This window comes from Podarcis raffonei, chromosome 5 (genome assembly GCF_027172205.1).
Source record: "Podarcis raffonei isolate rPodRaf1 chromosome 5, rPodRaf1.pri, whole genome shotgun sequence".
NCBI lineage: Eukaryota > Metazoa > Chordata > Lepidosauria > Squamata > Lacertidae > Podarcis > Podarcis raffonei.
In genome coordinates this window covers 63,608,109-63,627,825 of record NC_070606.1, presented here as the reverse complement: position 1 = coordinate 63,627,825, position 19,717 = coordinate 63,608,109, and the positions used below count along the sequence as shown (strand labels likewise).

Here is a 19,717-nt window from a genome sequence, read left to right as displayed (position 1 = left end):
CCCCCCCAAATGACAGAATAGCAAGCTTTATGAGCCTCTTACCTCAGGCTGGAAGTTATGTTAAAAATAGAGGAGGGGTATTTGGGGGCATAGCAGAAACTCCCAGTGTGGCTGTAGTGTAATTTCAAAAATGTAGAAAATGTGATTTCCGGATTAAAATAGAAACTTTTCTTTCATGACTCATGAGATTGAGATGGGATTGATCTGATGCTCTTTTTTTACTGGGCCAAGATCAATGATGCTTGAACCCAGAAGGAGCTGGCGGGGGGGCGCGGGCGTCATTGCTCCTCTGCCTTCCCAACCCAGCGGTTGCCGCCAGGGAGGTGGGGCATAAGAGTGGGGAAGTTGGTGTGATGCAGGCGCAGTGTTATTGAGAGTCAAATTGGCTTCGTCACTGCACCAGCACCACACCAGCCTACCCAACACTATGACACTCCTTCTCTTCCTCTTGGTTTATGGCAGTGATCACTGCAGTGGAAAACCAGGTAAGCGGAGCTGCCCCAACCTGTTCCTCCCTGCCAGCCAATGCTGCCTGGGCTCTGGTCAGATGAGACCAATGGCCCATCTTAATCTGCCATGTGGCCTTAGAGCTTCCTGCTTGGTCCTTGCTGCTCTGGGCAGCTTTGAACAGAACTATGCACCTGCCTATGGCCCCTCTGGTTCTCACTTTCCTGCTCTAGAACTTCCCTTCTGTCTGTGTTGACCACTCCTCCCCTGACATCCTTAGCCAGCCAGACTGCTTCCCTCAGTCCCAGAATCTAATGGTCTAGAACAGGGGATGGAGATCTGGTGGCTGTCCATATATTGTTGGACTCTCATCATCCCCATCCAGAATGGTCAGTGGTCAGAGAACGTGGGGCTTGTAGTCCAGCAAAATCTGGAGGGCCCCAGGTACTCCTGCCCCAGGTTAGAGTTTGACAACTAATGTGGCCTAAGTCAGGATGGGCCAATCTGCCAGGTTGGGTTTTTCTCAGTTTCTTATGTTTCCAATGTTAAGATCAGTTCTCCACATTTCTATCTAAGTTTGCGATTTTTTAAAAAAATATTATCATGAAAAAGCACTGGCATTTCAGTGCAAATTTATCCTGATATCCATTTCCATGCAATTTTTCCTAATATATACACATTTCCCACAAGACAATGTGTTGTCTAATGTTATTTTCACAAACATATGCATTTTTATGGACACTTTACCTCGGTATATGCATTTTTGTGAGCATTACTTGACTGGAGAGCTATACTGCAAAATTTAAAGATGTGTGAATTTTGAATAGCGGCTGTAGTTTGGTTCTTGTATTGTTTCAGAAAATGCAGAATAGGTAGGTTCACCTTTAAATGCAAAATGCCCACAATAAACATGTTAGTTATTAGTAGTATAACCTTAATGTTTAGAAGTGCAGTCTCTGAAATACTGAAAAATGTAGAATGCAATTCTATATACATCTGCTCAGAAGTAAGCCTTATTGAGTCAAATGGGGATGTGTATGAGATTTGAGATTAAGTTTTGCCTCTTAACAGGAATGCACTGTCAGACAAACATATTTTATCCTTATTTGAAGTGCATCAATGAGACTACGTTTCTAATTCCAGGAAAGGGTATAACATTTATTCAGGTTGTTTACTTTTTATAAGATATATTCAGTTCTGTACCTCCAAATCATATGTCTCTTTTGTACTAACTGCCTCTGACAATAAAATCCTATGTTTGTAAATGTCTACTCAGAAGTAAGCCCCAATGAGTTCACAGGGACTTACTCCCAGGTAAGTGTGCATAATTTATCTCTAAGTTATATTATTGGGTAAAAATAATAATAATTAAAAAGGCAACTAGTGAAATGCTAACATTTGTGCTTTCCTTTGATGATAAAGGATTGCCGTGTTGGTCAATATCTGTTTTAGTTTAAACCTGTGTGCTCAAGAGGGAGAGCTGTGATTTGAATTTGGAACGGGGTGGGGGACGACAAGGGGCCCATGGATATCCTGTTCCCAATGACCCCCACAAACCTGGAGCTAACCCTGATTATGAATAGACCATCTCCTCCAGGAATTTGTATACAGTAACTCTTTTTTTAAAAGCCACCTAATCTATTGGCCATCAACATATCCTACAACAGTGAATTCGATAAATTATGTGTTTTTCCATTCCTGGTGCATTTCAAATATATCCAAGGGTGTGATAATAGAATACAAATAATTTGCAGGTGAAGAACTGAGAGATCTTGCTATTACATCCTCCTACACAGAGCAGTGTGTGAGCCTGGCTGGGATTTGTATCTATCAGCTATCCATTTTACCATGCCATTTTTCTTCATATTGGCTGAGAACAGCAAACCTGACACTCTCATATTTGGAATACTGCAAAAAAACTCCAAGTCTGAGGGCAGCAGACATTCCAATATCAAGGAGAGATAGATATTTCTTTTAACAGAACGTGATCGAGCTCTTGAGCAAAGCCGCAACAAATTCCATCCCCCAAAGTGGATTAATGAGTGCTATTCTGCAGGTTGCCTTCCCCAACTTGGTGCCCTCTAGATGTTTAGGAGTAAAACTCCTATCAACACCAGGCAACATGGCCCTGGCAGTCATAGCCCAGAATGTCTGAAGAGCTCTAGCTTAGGGCAAGGCAAAACTTGTGTGAGAAGGTATGAGAAGATGACAGTATGAATACTGATGGATGCAGTTGGGAGAATTGTGATGAGCAGATGCCTTCAGAGGATGAAAAGTGAAATCGTTCCAATGGACTTTTTGCATCAATCATTGGTTCTGCTATCCAAGAAATTTCCTCTTCCATCAAAAAGTATAAGCTGGAAACATCCAGTGACTAAAGCAAAAGCAATAGATTCTGCAAATGTATTGTTTGGCTCTGTAGTAACAAACTGCTTGCAACCTTTTTCTTCTCCCCCCCCCCCTTTTAATTTTTTAAAATTTATTTTTCACAATCAAACATTATCTTCGCATACCTTAATAAACAAATGCAATTAAAATTTTAAAAAATAAAAATAAAACATTTTCATATCATATCAAATCCATATTTCAGGATGCCTCCGATCCCTTGACTTCCCTCCATTCCCTCCCCCGGTTCTTTTGTGTTTTCTTATGTTGTACATGTCTATAATTTTCTTATCTTTAAATATTTCCAATTTCAAACCTTGTCATTAATATTACAAGTGTTTTTTAAAAACCCTGCTATTGTATTAACTTCTTTACAGTGCTTTTGTAAATATGCAATAAACATTTCCCATTCTTTTTTATATTTGTTGTCCTCTTCATTTCTTAGCCTTCCAGTTAATTTAGCCATTTCAGCATATTCCATTAGTTTACGTTGCCAATCTACTTTAGTTGGGACTTGTTCTTCTTTCCAGCGTTGGGCTATCAATGTCCGTGCGGCTGTTGTTGCGTACATAAACTTTTATATTCTTTCAGTATATCCGTTCCAATTATACCTATTATGAAAGCTTCCGGTTTTTTAACAAAGGTTATTTTTAACATTTTTTTCAATTCGTTATAGATCATTTCCCAAAAGCTTTTTTATAACCTTACATTGCTACTACATAAGGTAAAATGTACCTTCTGCCTCTTTACATTTCCAACACTTATTATCTTTTGTTTTGTACATTTTTGATAGTTTAACCGGTGTTAAATACCATCTATACATCATTTTCATATAGTTCTCCTTAAGTGCCGTACATGCCATGAATTTTATATCATTTCTCCATAATCTTTCCCAGTATGCCATCTATATATTATGTCCCACATCTTTTGCTCATTTTATCCTTACACATTTGACCTCTTCATCCTTTGTCTCCCATTCCAACAATATATTATACATTTTTGATGATAATTTATAATTACTTTCTGAGATTTCATATGCAAATAATAGTAATAATAAAATGCTTGCAACATTTTTCATAGACCTAATAGAAAGAATGAATTCAGAGAATGTGGAAGGCATTGCATAATTCTTTGGTAGTGCCATGTGCTACTCTGGCAAATCCGATCCAATTGTCCCTTTTTGATTTTCTTCTGCCCAGATACTTTTTGAGAAAACAGTGTAATAATATTTGATAGCATGGATGTTGACAAGGAACTACATAATGTTCCTTCAATACTTGGTGAGATTGCAAATACATTTCTCCCCCCACCCCCGAACATTCCTGATCTTGTACCAAATGTACCTACAAGACTTTGTCACAGATTCCTATCCTACAATTAGTATAAAGAATGTGTAACAGTACTGAGCAGCTGGTAGATCCCATTTTATTTGTTTTTGCAGTTTTCCCAATTTTGTTAGACATAGCAGTTTTCTGATAGGAATAAAGAGAGATTACAGGCCCCTTCATTCATTAATGAAGGGGATTCATATGATTACAGGAAAAGTGGGGCCACCTGCTCCCTGGCATTGACTCCCTGCTGCCCCCATATCTAAGAGTTGCGCGTGGATGTCAGAGAAGGGGAAACCTCTGGTTGTAGAGGTCTGCACCTGAGAAAAGGTCTGTGCTCTTCTTAGTTAGCTATTCTCAGTTTGTTGATGTTAGGGGAATGGACTTTGGAGCTGTACAGCCTTGGGGGGCAGGGCCAGTGATGGGGGACCACTGCTCCTTTATTCCCTGGAAAGAGACTTACGCAGAAGGATGAAGGCTTGCGTGCTGTAGGCCAAAGACATCACTCTCATTGCACATTGAAAGTCACAACCATGTTACATCATGTCAATATTCAGGGTAGTCAGAACTAATTTGTAGCCATGATGAATATTACTGCGTTGGGATATAAGAGCAGAGGGGGCTTTCACAGTAAAGACAAATAATTTGTGCATTGGATTGGAAGCCAATGTGGGTATTTAAGGAGAGATCTGATGTGATCAAATCAACATGAGGACACGAGTGATTTGGACTTCTAAGTTCTATTTTGACAGAGGTGAGTGGGCCAAGATAAGAGCAGGCTGCAGTAGTCAAAGCAAAGGTGTGGAGCAGAGTTTTTGTTGAGCCAGTGGAGGGGCAAAGAGCCATATTTTTGTGGTGTTGTAAAAGGAGAAGCAGCATGACTATACTTTTACTTATTATACATCTTGTTACCAAAACATGCTCATATTAAATTTCTCTTTGTATTGTTGTTCAATTTCCAGTCTCACCGTGGTATCAAAGTCAAGCTGGACCTTTCTGATTCTGCTATTAGCACACAGATCCTGCGACTGGGTATGTGGATTTTTATTTTGCCTTTCAAAACTTGCTGCTGTAACAACTACCCTCTTTTTCCCGGGTTAGATATATCAGAGATCACCGTTCTGGTGGGAAGGTAAACGGTGTTTCCGTGCACTGCTCTGGTTCTCCAGAAGCGGCTTAGTCATACTGGCCACATGACCCGGAAGCTGTATGCCGGCTCCCTCGGCCAATAAAGCGAGATGAGCACCGCAACCCCAGAGTCGTCCGCGACTGGACCTAATGGTCAGGGGTCCTTTTACCTTTACCTATGTTCCATGTACACCATACCACATGCTATCTAGATTATTTGCATATTTTTGCCCCCGAAAAGTGCTTCCCGAGAAACTGGTTTCATTCCAAAGAGAATAGCTCACTGCAAAAAGAGTCTGCATTATCTCACAGTGTGTCCTTTTGAAAACAGATGTTTTCAATACCAGATGTATCCACACCTGCCCAGTGACATTGTGGGTGGGTGTATACCAAGAATGCAATCGTTACTTCCTTTCTACTTCAGGAGCATGCGCAGGAAGGAAAAGGTGCGGATAACCTAAACAAGAGGAAGGTTTTCAAGTATGTATCATGTAACCACCTGCCCTTGTGAATGTCAGGATCTAGAATCAATCTAGCTTAAAAGCAGGGGATGAGCATGAACAATCATGGAGGAAAACTACTACAGGTTAGCGTGCATGTAGCCTGATTTCAAAACTCTAACCACTATGTGAGATTGGCTCTGGTTTATGCAAGAGTATCCTGTTTAGAAAGATAACTGGTTCAGGGTGAAGCTACTCTAACACCACCAGAATGTAACTAAGACAATTCCCAGTCAAAAGCAGCATGAATAGGAAAAATTGTGGGGGGTGGGATCTTGTTATTCCAGCATATGGAGCAGCACATTCTCTTTCTAATTTGTCCATATTAGCTTCCCAATTCACTGTGTATTATCAATCACAGTGTGAAGGACTGTTGTGCTAGGAGCGGATGGAAAATCAAAGGGAATGCTCCATTGTTGCACTGTTAATTAGAAATGACAACTCCTTGCCTCATTGTAGAGATGAAGGTCTAAGAAAACAGCTACAGTCACTACCATCTTCCTTCATAGGAAAAGGAATACATTTAGGAATAGCTGGCAATCTAATGAACCTGGTGGATTTTTTCCTCCATCAAAGGCAGTTTTCTTGCACTTCAGACTAAATCAAAGATTTACAATGTGTCATACAAGAAAGATAGCAGGACCTGTATCTTTCCTCCCCGCAGTCAAAAAATGTCAGGAAGCAAAAGTCTTGCACAGGTTTTTTTTACCCTTCCCACCATTCTAGAGGCTGGTTTTGATTTAAAAACAAAGAAACAAAAAACCCCCAACAAGATACAGCCAGCCAGTTGTAACATGTAGCTTGGTCATTTTAGAAGCAGCTGTGTGAACAGCTGAAGCAAGTTAGATGCATTTAGTTCTTCAGCATTTGCAAGTCAAGGTGGGGCTGGAATCTAATTCAATCTGCTACTTAATCCATTTATACTAATCTGTAGCAGGCTTTGTGCAGATGACCCTGTAAGCACATGGGCTGAGTGAAAGAAACCGAGGGTTTATCTAGTCTCAAAAAAAGAGAAATGGACAAGGATCTCCATGGCAGGAAGATGAAGTGAGTGTACTTATCCTAGTATTTGTATCCCCCCGATCCAGCAGCAGTAATTCATGGTGCTCCTTCTTTGCACTGAATTTTGCTTTTATTTGCTGAACATGTTGCAGAATACAATTGCAAAAAAAAAACACCCACAACCCCACACACTCTGTCTGGAGGGCCTTACATAAATACAAAGAACTGTTTTTTTAAATATCAAACTCTATGCCTTTACTTTTCCAGAATGCATATTGTGTGCTGGCATTTGATTCTCATTGGGGTGGATGGTTCTAAAAGGATAATCCTCCCTTTGATTTAATGATATACGAATGGTTCTGAAGGTGTGGGGGCTGGGAGCCGTGTCATTCCGGGTGGTAAAAAGTAATATGAAGGAATGGCAGAAATCGGAAGAAGAAGCTGCTGGTTAAATGTACGCTTTCTCCTCCAAGCGCTGGTGGTATTGACATCAGTATGCACAAAATGCTTTCAAATAAAATTATCCTGCAATTGCCTGGGATACTTCATGCAGGAATTGATTGGGCAATCCTAAATTTAGTTAAGAGGGGAAGCCCAGACTCCAGCTTCACACCTTCCTCTCTGACGTCAGAGCCTGAACACTGACTGTTCTCGGGGCAGCTACAGACACAATTTTTGAAAGGGACCTGGTTTGTCTCTTTGTGCAAAGAGCAGGGCTGCAGGAGGCCCTCTTCACTTTGATACGGCCAGCAAAAAGAATGCCAGGTGTAAGTGGGGTCCTAAACACCAAAGTGTCCAGCCTTAGCTCTTCCAAATTTGTGTCCCTCTGGAGAACAAAAGGTTTATCTTGGAAGCCCTGGGAAAGCTGTGGATTTCTTTGAGAGCTGCTCATCAGCTCCCTTTCCCTGGCACTGAGAGAATACCAGAGCTATATTTGGAGAATATAGATGCCTTTGCTTCTCATTTACTGTGCACAGTCCACACACCTGCCATCAAGATTGTTCTTTTGTGTCAGTGGAGAATCCAGGATCTGTGAATTTCTTTCTTTCTTTCTTTCTTTCTTTCTTTCTTTCTTTCTTTCTTTCTTTCTGTGTATGATGTGAAGGAGGAGATTGGGGGCCCTGGCAGAGGGATTCTCCATTTCAGCAGGGAGACGTGAGAGTGGAGTGCAGCAGGAATGATCTTGAGGAGCTTAGCTAGAGTGTAGCAGCTCCGCTCACTCCATTCAGCAACAGAGCATGGGGCAATATGATGGCTCTCTGGGCTGACGGAAGGTCATTGAGTCTTTAGGTGGACCTAGTACAGCCAACCCTTCCTCCCCTGGAGTGATTCTTGTAGTTGTCTTGGGGATATCTAGCTGATAGTGGAGCTCATTCCAGAACTATTTTAGTGTAGAGGTAGTTTGAGTCTGCAGGGACATAGTGCAGCTTCTGCAAAGTGTAGATAGGAAAGAACAAGAACGTTAGGGTAGGAACAATTGTGTTTGATGGAAGCATGGCAGATGTTACTGTGGACCAGCATGAGTGCATTTGCACCAACCAATACTTTCACTGGCACCCATAGGGTCTTCTTCCCCCACCCCTGGCATGAAATTAATCTTTAAAGAAAGAGTCTATTGTAGCCAGTATAATAGATTTTGGTGTGTGCTTGGTTGTGATGTCTGCAATAGTGTCTATAGTTTGCAAATGTGCTCCTGGGCCCTGATCTTGGCCATTTCTGCTGGCAACTCATTTCCTATACCAACTGCAGAGGTGTTGTACCAGTATTTGGATCATCTGTTCTGTCTGCCCATTTATGCGGAGACGATAGATGGAAGAGAGTTGGCCCTTGATTTGTAACAGTGTCAACAGGCTTGCCAGAACCATAATAGGGACCGTGTGCGTTCATCTGTGATAACGTGATTGAGTGCCCAGCGAAGTCAAAAGAGGAGGTGAGCTATTTTGCTAGCCAGAGGCACTGGATTAGCAGGGACAAAATGAATTGCAATCATGTCTGGGAGGTGGTGAACACAATGGAGTTTGCTGTGGTGGTTGCTCAGGGACAGGTTGGCATTGGTGATGGAAACAAACCAAGATACCACAAAACTCTGTGTTAAGTCTGCTGTGGTAAAACCAGCATAATTCCTCCTCTGAAAGGTCTCTGTGAGAGACTCTTGATGTTTGTGCAGGAGTTGTACCAGGATAGACACTTCCAAATGGTGAGTAGAAAGTAGGGCACCAGGGAAAGAAAGTTTATCAGTTCAATGGTTTTTTAATCCCAACATTTGTTGGTTTGTTTATTAAATTTATATACCAACCTTAATCCAAAGACCACAAGGCAGTTTACAATATCTCCTGCAAAGGAGGAATAATGTCACAGATACAGCACCTTAAGTTGCAGCAGATCACCTTAGGTGTAGAACTGATAGGTAATAGAAAAGATTTTCAGTAGGTGATATTGACAGGGGAAGACAGAATCATCAAAGGATGGCAGAGTTCATCTGTTTCTTGCTTAACCTTATTCAGTTTTATTTCTGCCAACCTAGCAATTTGAAAGCACACTAGTGCAAGTAGATAAATAGGTACCACTGTGGCGGGAAGGTAAGCGGCATTTCTGTGCGCTCTGGCACTTGTCACGGTGTCCTGTTGCGCCAGAAGCGGTTTAGTCATGCTGGCCACATGACCCGGAAAACTGTCTGTGGACAAACGCTGGCTCCCCCGGCCTGAAGTGAGATGAGTGCCTCACCCCATACCCACCTTTGACTGGACTTAACTGTCCAGGAGTCCTTTACCTTTACCTTTATTTCTTTTATCAAGGGAACATAGAACCCAGCGGCTGAATGCAGCCCTCCATGCCTCTCTATTTGGCCCTCAGGGCACCCCCTCAGCCATACCCTTCACTGGCCCTGCTTGCCCCCTCCCCCAAGTGTTTTTGCCTGTCTGGAATGTGCCCTTTAATAATTATTCTTGTCTAGATGGAGGATACAGAGAATGGGGGTGTATAAACTGGGCTACTGGACAAAGGTAGTGTTTACATTTGTTTCTCTACCCACTTTTGCCCCTGGCCCCACCAACCACTGGTATGTCTGTCCTTTGCCTCCCCTCTCAAAGAAAGCTTTCCCAGAAAGGAATGTAACCCCTGTTTTAAACCTTTGGAGACTGCAGACTGCCTTCTTGCTGAAATGAAAAATGAATTCCAACACAGCAAGGTTACCCCCTCCACCTCTCATGTGTAGACAGGAGATCAAATTACTGGTACCGGAAAAGGATTTTGGAGCATCATGCAAAATTCAGCTGATGTGCATTATGGCTGACTGGGCCGAAAGACTTAAAGCAGAGTTGCATGAACTCCTCCACAGAGTTGCCTTGATTGCCTCCTCCACAGCCGGGGCCATTGCAACACTCTTGTTATTTGAAAGGAACTAGAGCAGGCAGGGAGCTGCTTGCTTCCTGCTGGGATCCCACAACCCTTTCTCTTGGTGAGGAAAATCCCTGCTATGTACATGCTGCCATCCTGCATAATCGTGACCAGGCTGAGAAACTGAATGTATAATCAAAACATTTCCAAAATAGCCTAGCCTCGGGGGATTTCCCACTGGTTGCCTGCTCATCTGCTATACCCAGAAAGGCTGCCTTCCATGTTACGTCACGGGTGCCTGAGAAGAATGCTGGCAGCAAAGAGTCAGCTTATCAAGAGGAAATGCTTTCTAGTAGTCTATGGTCTTGAGCACCAGAGCTTCTGTTTCTGGTCTATGTCAAAAACATTATGCTTTGTGGCTCAGCCAGCCATCAGCGAAACACTAAGAGAAGAGCCTGTGATCATAAGTGCTCTGGGCACCCACCTCACTCACACACGAAAACAAAGATCACCACAGCCAATCACAAGCAAACAATCACACCCTAGGCCAACCCCAACCTCTCTCACCACCAAAGGAACACAAGTGAACAACACAAGCAACGCTGACACCAAACTCTACATACATTAAACATAATAGAAACACCGCCACCCGACCCCACCCCCATCCATCTTCCCTCTCTCCACCCCCCCTTTCTTTTTTCTTTCTTTTTTCTTCTCCCCCTAATGCCTCAACAAATGAAACGGATTTGTAAAAATGTTACATGGAAGAAGAAGAAAAAATACGAGGCACTACACTTCTGTAAAACAAGAAAATCCTTAATAAAAAATATTTTTTTAAAAAATAAGTGCTCTGGGCAGAAGGAATACTAATAAAAAAACCCCAACCAGCTCCACCAAGCTAAGCTACCAGAAGCAGCACAAGAGAGCTGCAAGGATACGTTTCAGTGCAATGCTGAGCCAGAGTTTGATCAAACCACAGTTTGTCCAGTGAGCAAGGATTGTTCTTGCAGATGCCCAAATAAACTATAGCTTGTTTCAGCTGATGTTTCCCCCTCCCCAAATGCCCAGCTGCTATATCAATGCCCTCTGTCACTGATTCACTTCTGCAGAAACAAGATGGAAAACTTAAGTGTGCTGCTCCTCCGGCCACAACTCTGAGCAAAAGGCTCTGTTCCCCCCAATCCTGGGTACTCCTCGTGAAGGCTCACAACACACAGAATCTTCATGAACAAAAGTGACTGAGCAGGCCCACTCACCTGGCAGATTTGGAGAGAAAACAATCTGATCTGCCAACCCAAAAAATTTCTGGACCCCTGATGTACAGTGTTTAAGGAAGTACTTCCTTTTCTCTTCCACCCTATTGCTTGCAGTTCAAGGCTGTTCTTGCTTTTTTATTGTCTTTTATGTAAGCTGAGAAAGTTTCTTTACTACCAGGGTGCAAAACTATTGGGCATAAACATAAGAACCTCTTCATTCCATGCACTGATAATAAGTCCCAGTCTATACTAGCTGCAGGCTACCCTGTAAAAAAAAATTAAAAGCAAACATAAAAAGTTTAAGGCAGGCTTGGAAGAGAGGGGAAGTTCAGGGAAGAACCTGAGACTGATTACTAGGTTTGCTGTGCAGAAGAGGAAACTATTGCACACTTTTGAAAAAGCATGAAAATGTTTTCTGTGCTTCCCCCCTCCCCTTTTTGAGGTCTGCTCAAACCTGACTGCTGTGCATTGTGAGAATATAAAGAGAGTCATGAGACTGTACCTGTGAGCTGTGCATTTTATATTTGGAACATCAGTGCTGCTTCTGATCCCTAAAAGATGACTGTCCCAGATATGCCCCAACAGCAGAAGTGTGGAGTTTGCTTTTATTGCACAAACTGAACATGGCAAAAGGTCGTTTGCTCCCGTTTCTTAAAGAACCTCACTTTAGGCCAAGACGCTTATTCTGCAGGTTAAAACAATGTTTTTTAAAAGCAGACCAACGAACCAGGCATGTTCAGCAGCAGCAGCTGACCACAGATCACTATCAGCCTGTCGAAGTAGGAAGTATTTTGGCATTTTCCCTTGATATCTTATTGAACATTCTCTCAGAAATCGGATGCCCTGTAGTTGACGGGGTCACCTGCCTGCTATTTGCGGCTTATCTGTGTGCATGCAGTTAGTTTGTACCATTTTTATTTTTTTTACTGCGCCTTCCAGCAGCGCTCTCAGGGTGTCTAGCAAGATCACTGTCAGCTGACGGGGGGGGGGGGTTGATGCAGCTTTGTCATGGTGCAACTGCTCCAACGCCCACAGCATGTGCAGATTAGATAGCAAGAGTGACTTTCAAGGGCTCAACAGGCAGAGAGTCCAAACGCCCTCCAAGTGCTCTGTTTGCGGGTGAGGGGAGGATGACTATATAACGTAACTGCTTCAGGATTTCTCTTTGAGAAATTGCTGAGGGAGGGAAAGCACTGCAAATATTTTAGCAGGCTGGAGATCAAAGGTGCCCTTTCTCCCCCAGAAGTCGGAGCCGCAATCCATTTCCTACTCTCTCTGGAGCTTTGCTCCCTGGATCCCTGGCTGTCGCTGAGTGGGATTCCCATCTCAGCCACAAGAAATGCTGCCGGCAATTGTTCTCTCAGCAGCAGCAGCAGCCTCTTGTCCCCTGCCCACTCTGGCACTAGGAGATTTGCAGCTGGGGGGAAGGAGTGGGTGGGCAAGCCAGAGGAGGCAGCAACTGAAAGGAAGGGAAGTTGCTGAACTCGCTGAGAGTAGCAGCACAGCTTTAAAAATGGAGAAGAGTCTATCAAGGTGAGGAAACTCTATTGCAGGCATCAGGACCAGGGGGGAGAAGATTGGGTGGGGTGTGTGATTTCTTTTTAAGATGCCAGTGGAGAAGAGAGCATGAGTATAATAATAATAAAAATAATAATAATAATAATAATAATAATAATAATAATAATTTATTATTTATACCCCGCCCATCTGGCTGGGCCTTCCCAGCCACTCTGGGCGGCTTCCATAAAAACCAAAAATACAGTAAAATATCACACGTTAAAAACTTCCCTGAACAGGGCTGCCTTAAGATGTCTTCTGAATGTCAGGTAATTGTTTATCTCTTTGACATCTGCTGGAAGGGCGTTCCACAGGGCGGGCGCCACTACCGAGAAGGCCCTCTGCCTGGTTCCCTGTAGCTTTGCTTCTCGCAATGAGGGAACCGCCAGAAGGCCCTCGGCGCTAGACCTCAGCGTCCGGGCAGAATGATGGGGGTGGAGACGCTCCTTCAGGTATACTGGACCGAGGCCTCCCCTCTAGCACTTCCTCTCATTTCATGTCTACTTTTTGCAAGAAATATGATGTGAAAATGGAGAAGCCAGTTGGGAAATGTAAGTGGGAACACTTTTATTCTAAAAGCATCACATCCAGGAAGCCACGGTACTTTCATACACATGCACACAAACACAAGCACACACGGTTGCCTAGATTGAGGAAGGACCTCAAACACTTTTGTTACTCTACAATTCTATGGTTCTGTGATTCCAGCGCCAATTGGTTATAGCTAAAAACTCATGAAACAAGCCCTCCCAAAGCTTGGACAAATCACACTGATGCCTGAAAGATAAAACATGTAGACGTCTGACTAATAGGCCTGGAGAGGACATTCCAAATTACAGGCCCCATCGCAGAGAAGCTCTGCCCCCACTAGCCACCCATCTCACCTCAGAATTTGGGGGGGTGTGGTGGATTCTACATACAGAAGCAGTGATCTCTCAGAGAAGCTGATGCCAAAGCATTACTCACAGACCAAATGTAGGTGGAGCCAAAGGCAGAGCTAACTAATTCTAGGTTTGTGCCCATCCTCCTCCCTGCTGAATTCTACAAGAGGAGGAAGCTGGCAAGCAGTGCCGCCCCCTAGATTGCTTGTTAGAAAGAAGGCAGGCAGATGGACGTTGACTGAAGGAGGGTAGATTGAGTTTAATGGGGCAGTGCCCCCTTTGCTGTAATGGAGCACAGACTTTGCAAGGAGAATGTCAAGCAGGTTTTTTTAATTCCCCCCTAAATCTCAAAAGTCACACACTCTTCCTCTCCCACACATGTTATGCCTCTATTTGAATGCAGAGACATTCTGCAAACATTTTTGTCAATCCACTGTCCTCTTGCCAATCAGGTCTCTGCAGCACTTGGCCAATCCTAATCCAATAATATAATTATGGCATAGAAGTTCCCCCCATGTGTCCCTGGGCAGAAAAACCATGTAAAAATGGAGTTTTGGGGCTGCCAGTTTTCCAGCCAGAGTAGTGAAGGTTCCCCCTTCTTCCAATTCTGTTCCATTGTATTCCTTAGTATAGATCTAATAGGGCTGCGTTGAAAAGCAGTCCAAGCATGCTTGGAATTGTTTCCTTGAAGGCCACACCTCAAAGCACATTATTGGTAGCTAGCCAGGAGAAGGGAGTGGTTGTTAGTTTGAGTGGCTAGGGTTTTTTTTAAAAAAAATTGTTAAGAGAGAGCAATGGTGAGCAAAGTGTAGCTATATTTCTGTAATATCTGTTTTTTACTTAATCATTTGCATTTATTTTTGGCAAAGGGGGATTGGGAGAAGTGGTGGGTGATTTCTGCATGTGTTGCAGCTTTCAACACTTACATGGTATTGGAAATGCAGGGTTTGTGTGTGTGTCTAGATTTGGAGGGATTGCATTCCTGCTTTCCCCCTTAGGTTTTAAAAATGCTCCTGTGTGTTTAGTTGGTTATTGTGGGAACAGTTTGCTGGACTAGATGGGCCGTTGGCTTTATCCAGCAGCCTCTTCTACTGTGATGATTATAAGTACAGTGGTATCTTGGTTCTCAAACTTAATCTGTTCCGGAAGTCTGTTTGACTCCTGAAACCATTCGAAAACCAAGGAGCAGCTTCCGATTGGCTGCAGGAACTTCCTGCAGTCAAGCAGAAGCCACGTCGGATGTTCAGCTTTGGAAAAACATTCACAAACCGGAACACTTACTTCTGGGTTTGCAGCGTTTGGGTTCCGATTTGTTCGACAGCTAAGCCGTTCAAGAACCAAGGTACCACTGTTTCTACAAAAGCTACCTGCTGTGGAACCATCTTATTAAATGTAGAGTTTCCACAGCGAGTGAAGCTGATGCACCCTGTGCATGCTCATACCATTTTTCTCTGAGGCTTTTAGTTCCTAATTGTATCTCTGCTGAAAAGTTTATGTGTACATGCTAATACTGAAGACCTAATGTCCTGTTCTGAAGCAGCACAGTCCATGGATGCCCCAGAAGACAGAATATTGGTCTGGGGCAATGGTGAGAATCTAGATCAGTGAAAGAGACAGTCCACTGTGCAGATATTCACAGGCAGCCAATACAGAATGGGTTCTGGAGAAACAAGAGAGCAGGATATAAGATTTGCAGGACCATGGACAGATCACTAGGTAGAGGGAACTTCCTCCAACAGTCCCAGATAATGGTTTATATCCTTCAGTACTTCAGACCTAAGTACACTTCCGAATACTCCATCCCCATGGAATGCAGATTCTTAAGGTACTGCCCTCAGGTCTGAGGCCTGGCACTTTGATGCTTTTTTATTACTTACTGCCTCTTATGTTCTCTGCACTGAGGAGCAGGACTTAGGGAGCAAGAGGTTCTGGGATCTTGACTTCCAGGCTCAAGATCAGGGGCTGGGTCTTGCTCCTCTGGTAGGGATGTGGGCAAGATGGACTCCACCAGCACTTCTCACTCCTCGTCCAAGCTATTCCTTTTAGGCTCTTGTGTGATCTGGTATTCCACTTATGTAGGGTTGCTGACTGTGCAGAGAGCCCACACATCTTGTACTTTGGTTTAGTCAGTCAGAATCTCTAATAGAACTTTTCCACTGGCTGGTGTGGCCAAAGGCAAAAGTGAGCAGAGCTGTGTATCTTTTTACATTTGGCTACATTCTGGCCATTGAGAAATGACAGTGCGCGCGCGCACACACACACACACACACACCTCTTCATCCAGCCAAGCAAGAGGCATTATCACAGTTCACAGACACATTCTAGTCAGGCAAAAGCACCCAAGGAAGATGTGGATCAGAGCCAGTGAGGGGTTGCCTTGTGAGAGCGGGGTTGGGAGGGGCATGGGCTGGGGAGAGTCCTGGGAGCAAGGTGAAGAGGCCAGGAAGATGACATTCAACCCCTGGGCTTGAGGTTCCTTAACCCAATCTATAAGATCGCTGAAAATTCTAACATCATATGTGTGGGTGCTTGGAGGTACTCTTAAAAGTTGTTCAAGTTGAAATCCACCCCCACAAAAATCTTTGGTCCATATTTTTGTCTCTCTTACACCTACCTAGTACCCTCCAGGTGTTGTTGGACTCCCTTCATCCCTGGTCATTGCCTCTGCTGGCAAGAGCTGGTGAGAAATTGGAAGTCCAATTTCATCCCAACAATGTTTGAATGGCACCAACTTGACTACCCCTGGTTTGGAGAGGATGCCATTTCAAAATATATTTGATGTGCACTGCAGTTGTTCATGTTTCAAACCTCTCCCCTGTGCCTCTAGTTGCAAATTTCTGTGTAGGGGGACAGGAACATCTTGCCCCTAGTATATACCCATGTAAATCTACAGGCATGAAGACTAAAGGCCAATGAAGTGCATCCCTACCTTTCCACGGCACACACTTCACCCACAGCCTATCCAGACAACTAATTTCTAAATATGCTACATTTATATGTCACCTTTCTTTTAAACCACTCAAAATAGTTTGCACTTTGAAATAATGTCTTGGAATGAGACATGGTGCCAACAAAAGGAATGAATAGATAGGGAAGAGGAAGATGACCACCTGTGGAATAGTGAAGCCACATAATACATGAAGACCAAGTGGAAGGTTTCATTGCAAGAAACAGTTCTGGGAGGGGACGACCCGAATGGCAGCTGGCCCCAGCCATGTTGGGGTTTGTGTATGTGAGCCTTGTTGTCAGGCCTCTGATGCAGCCAGGCAGGTTGTCTTCTGATGGAGACAGTTGTGGGAGAGAAAGGGCCAAATGTTCCCATCCAGGCTGGTGAAGGGAGGCCTTGCCATCTCTCCTCTCCTGATGTAGCCAGATGGAGCTGAGTGATGAGTTTTGAGCTGTGGCTATTCTATAAAAAGTGCAACCAGATCAACACCTTAAAAAGCAAACTGTTACGGTCAGGTTGTATTTATTGATACAAACACCCCTTCGGAAGGCAGTGCAATAAAGACTGTTATACACCAAATGAATACAGTATACAGCAGATGGGCGAAAGCCACTTATTTATTTAGAAATTCTCTTACCTGCCCTTTGCCATAAGGTCCCAGGGCATGTGGCAGCAATAGAAAATACAATTATAAAAACATCTTGAATCATTGCAATAATACAATATATAAAACCAACCCACATGGAGTAGAACAATACTGTATAAATTGAGCAAAACATTATAGTTTTCAGCAACCCTGATAGTGGGAGTGGAGGTAAGGATTCAAGCAGTGATTCCTGATTTCAAAAGACATGTGTTATGAGTGCAAATGTACAAGATAAATCTCGTTAGAACAATGGTCAGTGGTTTTTGAATACAGTGATACCTGGGTTTAAGAACTTAATCCGTTCCTGAAGTCCATTCTTAAACCGAAACAGTTCTTAAACTGAGGCGCGCTTTCCCTAATGAGGCCTCCCGCCGCCAGTGCCCTTCCACCGTTCGGCTTCCGTTCATAGACTGAGGTAAAGTTCGCAAACACTACTTCCAGTTTTGAGGAGTACGTAAACCGAATAGTTCGTTAACAGGGCTGTTCGTAAACCAAGGTACCACTGTTCAGCCCTGTTAATCCAGCCTTCTTTTCTCTCATTTGTAACATGATGACCTCCCCTGTCAGAGGCAGTGTGCCTTTGAATACCAGTTGCTGTGAATCGCAAGTCGAAAGAGTGCTGTTTCACCCAGGACGTGCTTGTGGGCTTCCCATAGGGATCTGGTTGCCTACGGTGAGAACAGGAAGCTAGACTAGATGAACTTTCGGCTAGATCCAGCGGGGCTCTTCTTATGGCATTATATATTATTAAACTTCTAAATTTAACTTCCTTCCTCTGTCATTCAGATAGTGATTCATGCATGTATTCTAAATGCCCGAGAACACGTAGACCGGGGCATGGATTCCCTCAATTTTTCACAACCATCATGTACTTTTACAGAAAAGCACCAAATTTACATCAGGCACGGACTAAAACATGGTGATCATGCTATGGAGGCATGTGGAATAAGTCATGTTTCCAGTGTACTCCATTCAGTTCTCTTTCTTACCCTGGTTTTGCATGTTTCTCCCCTTGCAGAGTTATAGTTCCCAGCAACTTTAGCAAATTACAGTGCCCAGAATTATTTTAGGGGGGAAAGGTGCTCTGAATGTGCTTTAAATGTATAGTGTATACATAGCCTTATGGTTTAGGTACCCAGTGGAGAGACTTCTCACTGCCAAGAGCATTACACAAAGCTTTTGCTCTCACATGCGATATTTGAGCTCACTAGAGAAAGAATTGTGGTTCTCAAGGATCCGGTTTTAGTGTTTTGATCAGTACTGGAGACCCTGCAGCTTCTCTGCAGAACTTGCTAGGTAGATGTTATTTAGACCACGTAATAAATTAGTGAGATGGCTGCGCTGTCTCTACACAAACAACATAGTGTCTGGAAAGATCGTCACTCATTGCAAACATGTTTAGGAATCCCCTTTGTTTGTGTTATTTAGATGGGAAATTAGAGGTTAATAGAGCTTTTTACAATGTCTCCTATGTAATTAGAATGTCTGGGCACCCAGCAATTTCTAGAAAGTTGCAGAAAGGGTTGCTTGCTTGATTTGACTTTTGCACGGGGTGTAAATGTTAAACAGGATGGTGGAATGAATGTGGCTGCTCATTCTGCCAGGTTCTCCATGAATTGTGAGGCATAATGCCAAATGGCTTTCCTAAGACAATTGATTGTTTTCAGGAAAAGGGCCCAGTCTTTGCCTTTACCGAACCATCGGATACCTCCTGTATTTTGGGAAACTGCCATTCATTTCTGAAACTGTAATCAGCTGCTTATATTCAAATCAAGATGAAGTAAGTTGTTCCTGCTTTGAAGTTCCTTGTATGGTTCATCTGAGCTCATGGCTGAGAGATTCACTCATTTATTAGGATACAGCAGAGCTATTTTACATTAGCAATACTGTCCATCAAATCTGGCAAAAGGCTTGTATTTACTTACTCTATTTTATCCCACCCATCTCTGAGTTGCTCAGAGTAGCATACATGGTTCCCTTGTGTGCTCTATCTCTCACATGACAGCCCTGTGAGATAGGTTAGCCTTAGGCTAAGAAATAACAATTTGTCCAAGGGCAACCAGGACATTAATCCAAGCGATATCTGCATCATACTATTAGGATGGTTTCCTTGGGGGGGGGGTGAAGGCTGTATGCCTCAAACCCTTCTAATTCCTGGATCCAGCATGGATTCAATCCCTGGAATAGCCAGGCTAGCTTCCTGGCGAGTTAATGGTCCTCTAAGTATGGACCATTAAGGTAGCAAAGGAAGTGGCTCTGTGCTAGACAACAAATGGATGGGTCCGCCTCCCACAATTTGCTAGC

At 43.4% G+C, this 19,717-nt stretch overlaps 1 protein-coding gene across 5 annotated transcripts in view; it reads left to right on the top strand.

Moving 5' to 3' along the window:
* The window catches only part of DGKG (diacylglycerol kinase gamma), a 165,760-nt gene that overhangs the window by 58,989 nt on the left and 87,054 nt on the right, over window positions 1-19,717 (top strand). For 4 of the 5 annotated variants that reach the window (XM_053389812.1, XM_053389815.1, XM_053389814.1 and 1 more), the window contains exon 2: window positions 5,123-5,192. The gene's annotated coding sequence lies outside the window, so the exon portion shown is untranslated. Of the gene's footprint in view, window positions 1-388; window positions 486-5,122; window positions 5,193-19,717 lie in introns of those variants that run through there. The other variant, XM_053389813.1, reaches the window with a different exon arrangement.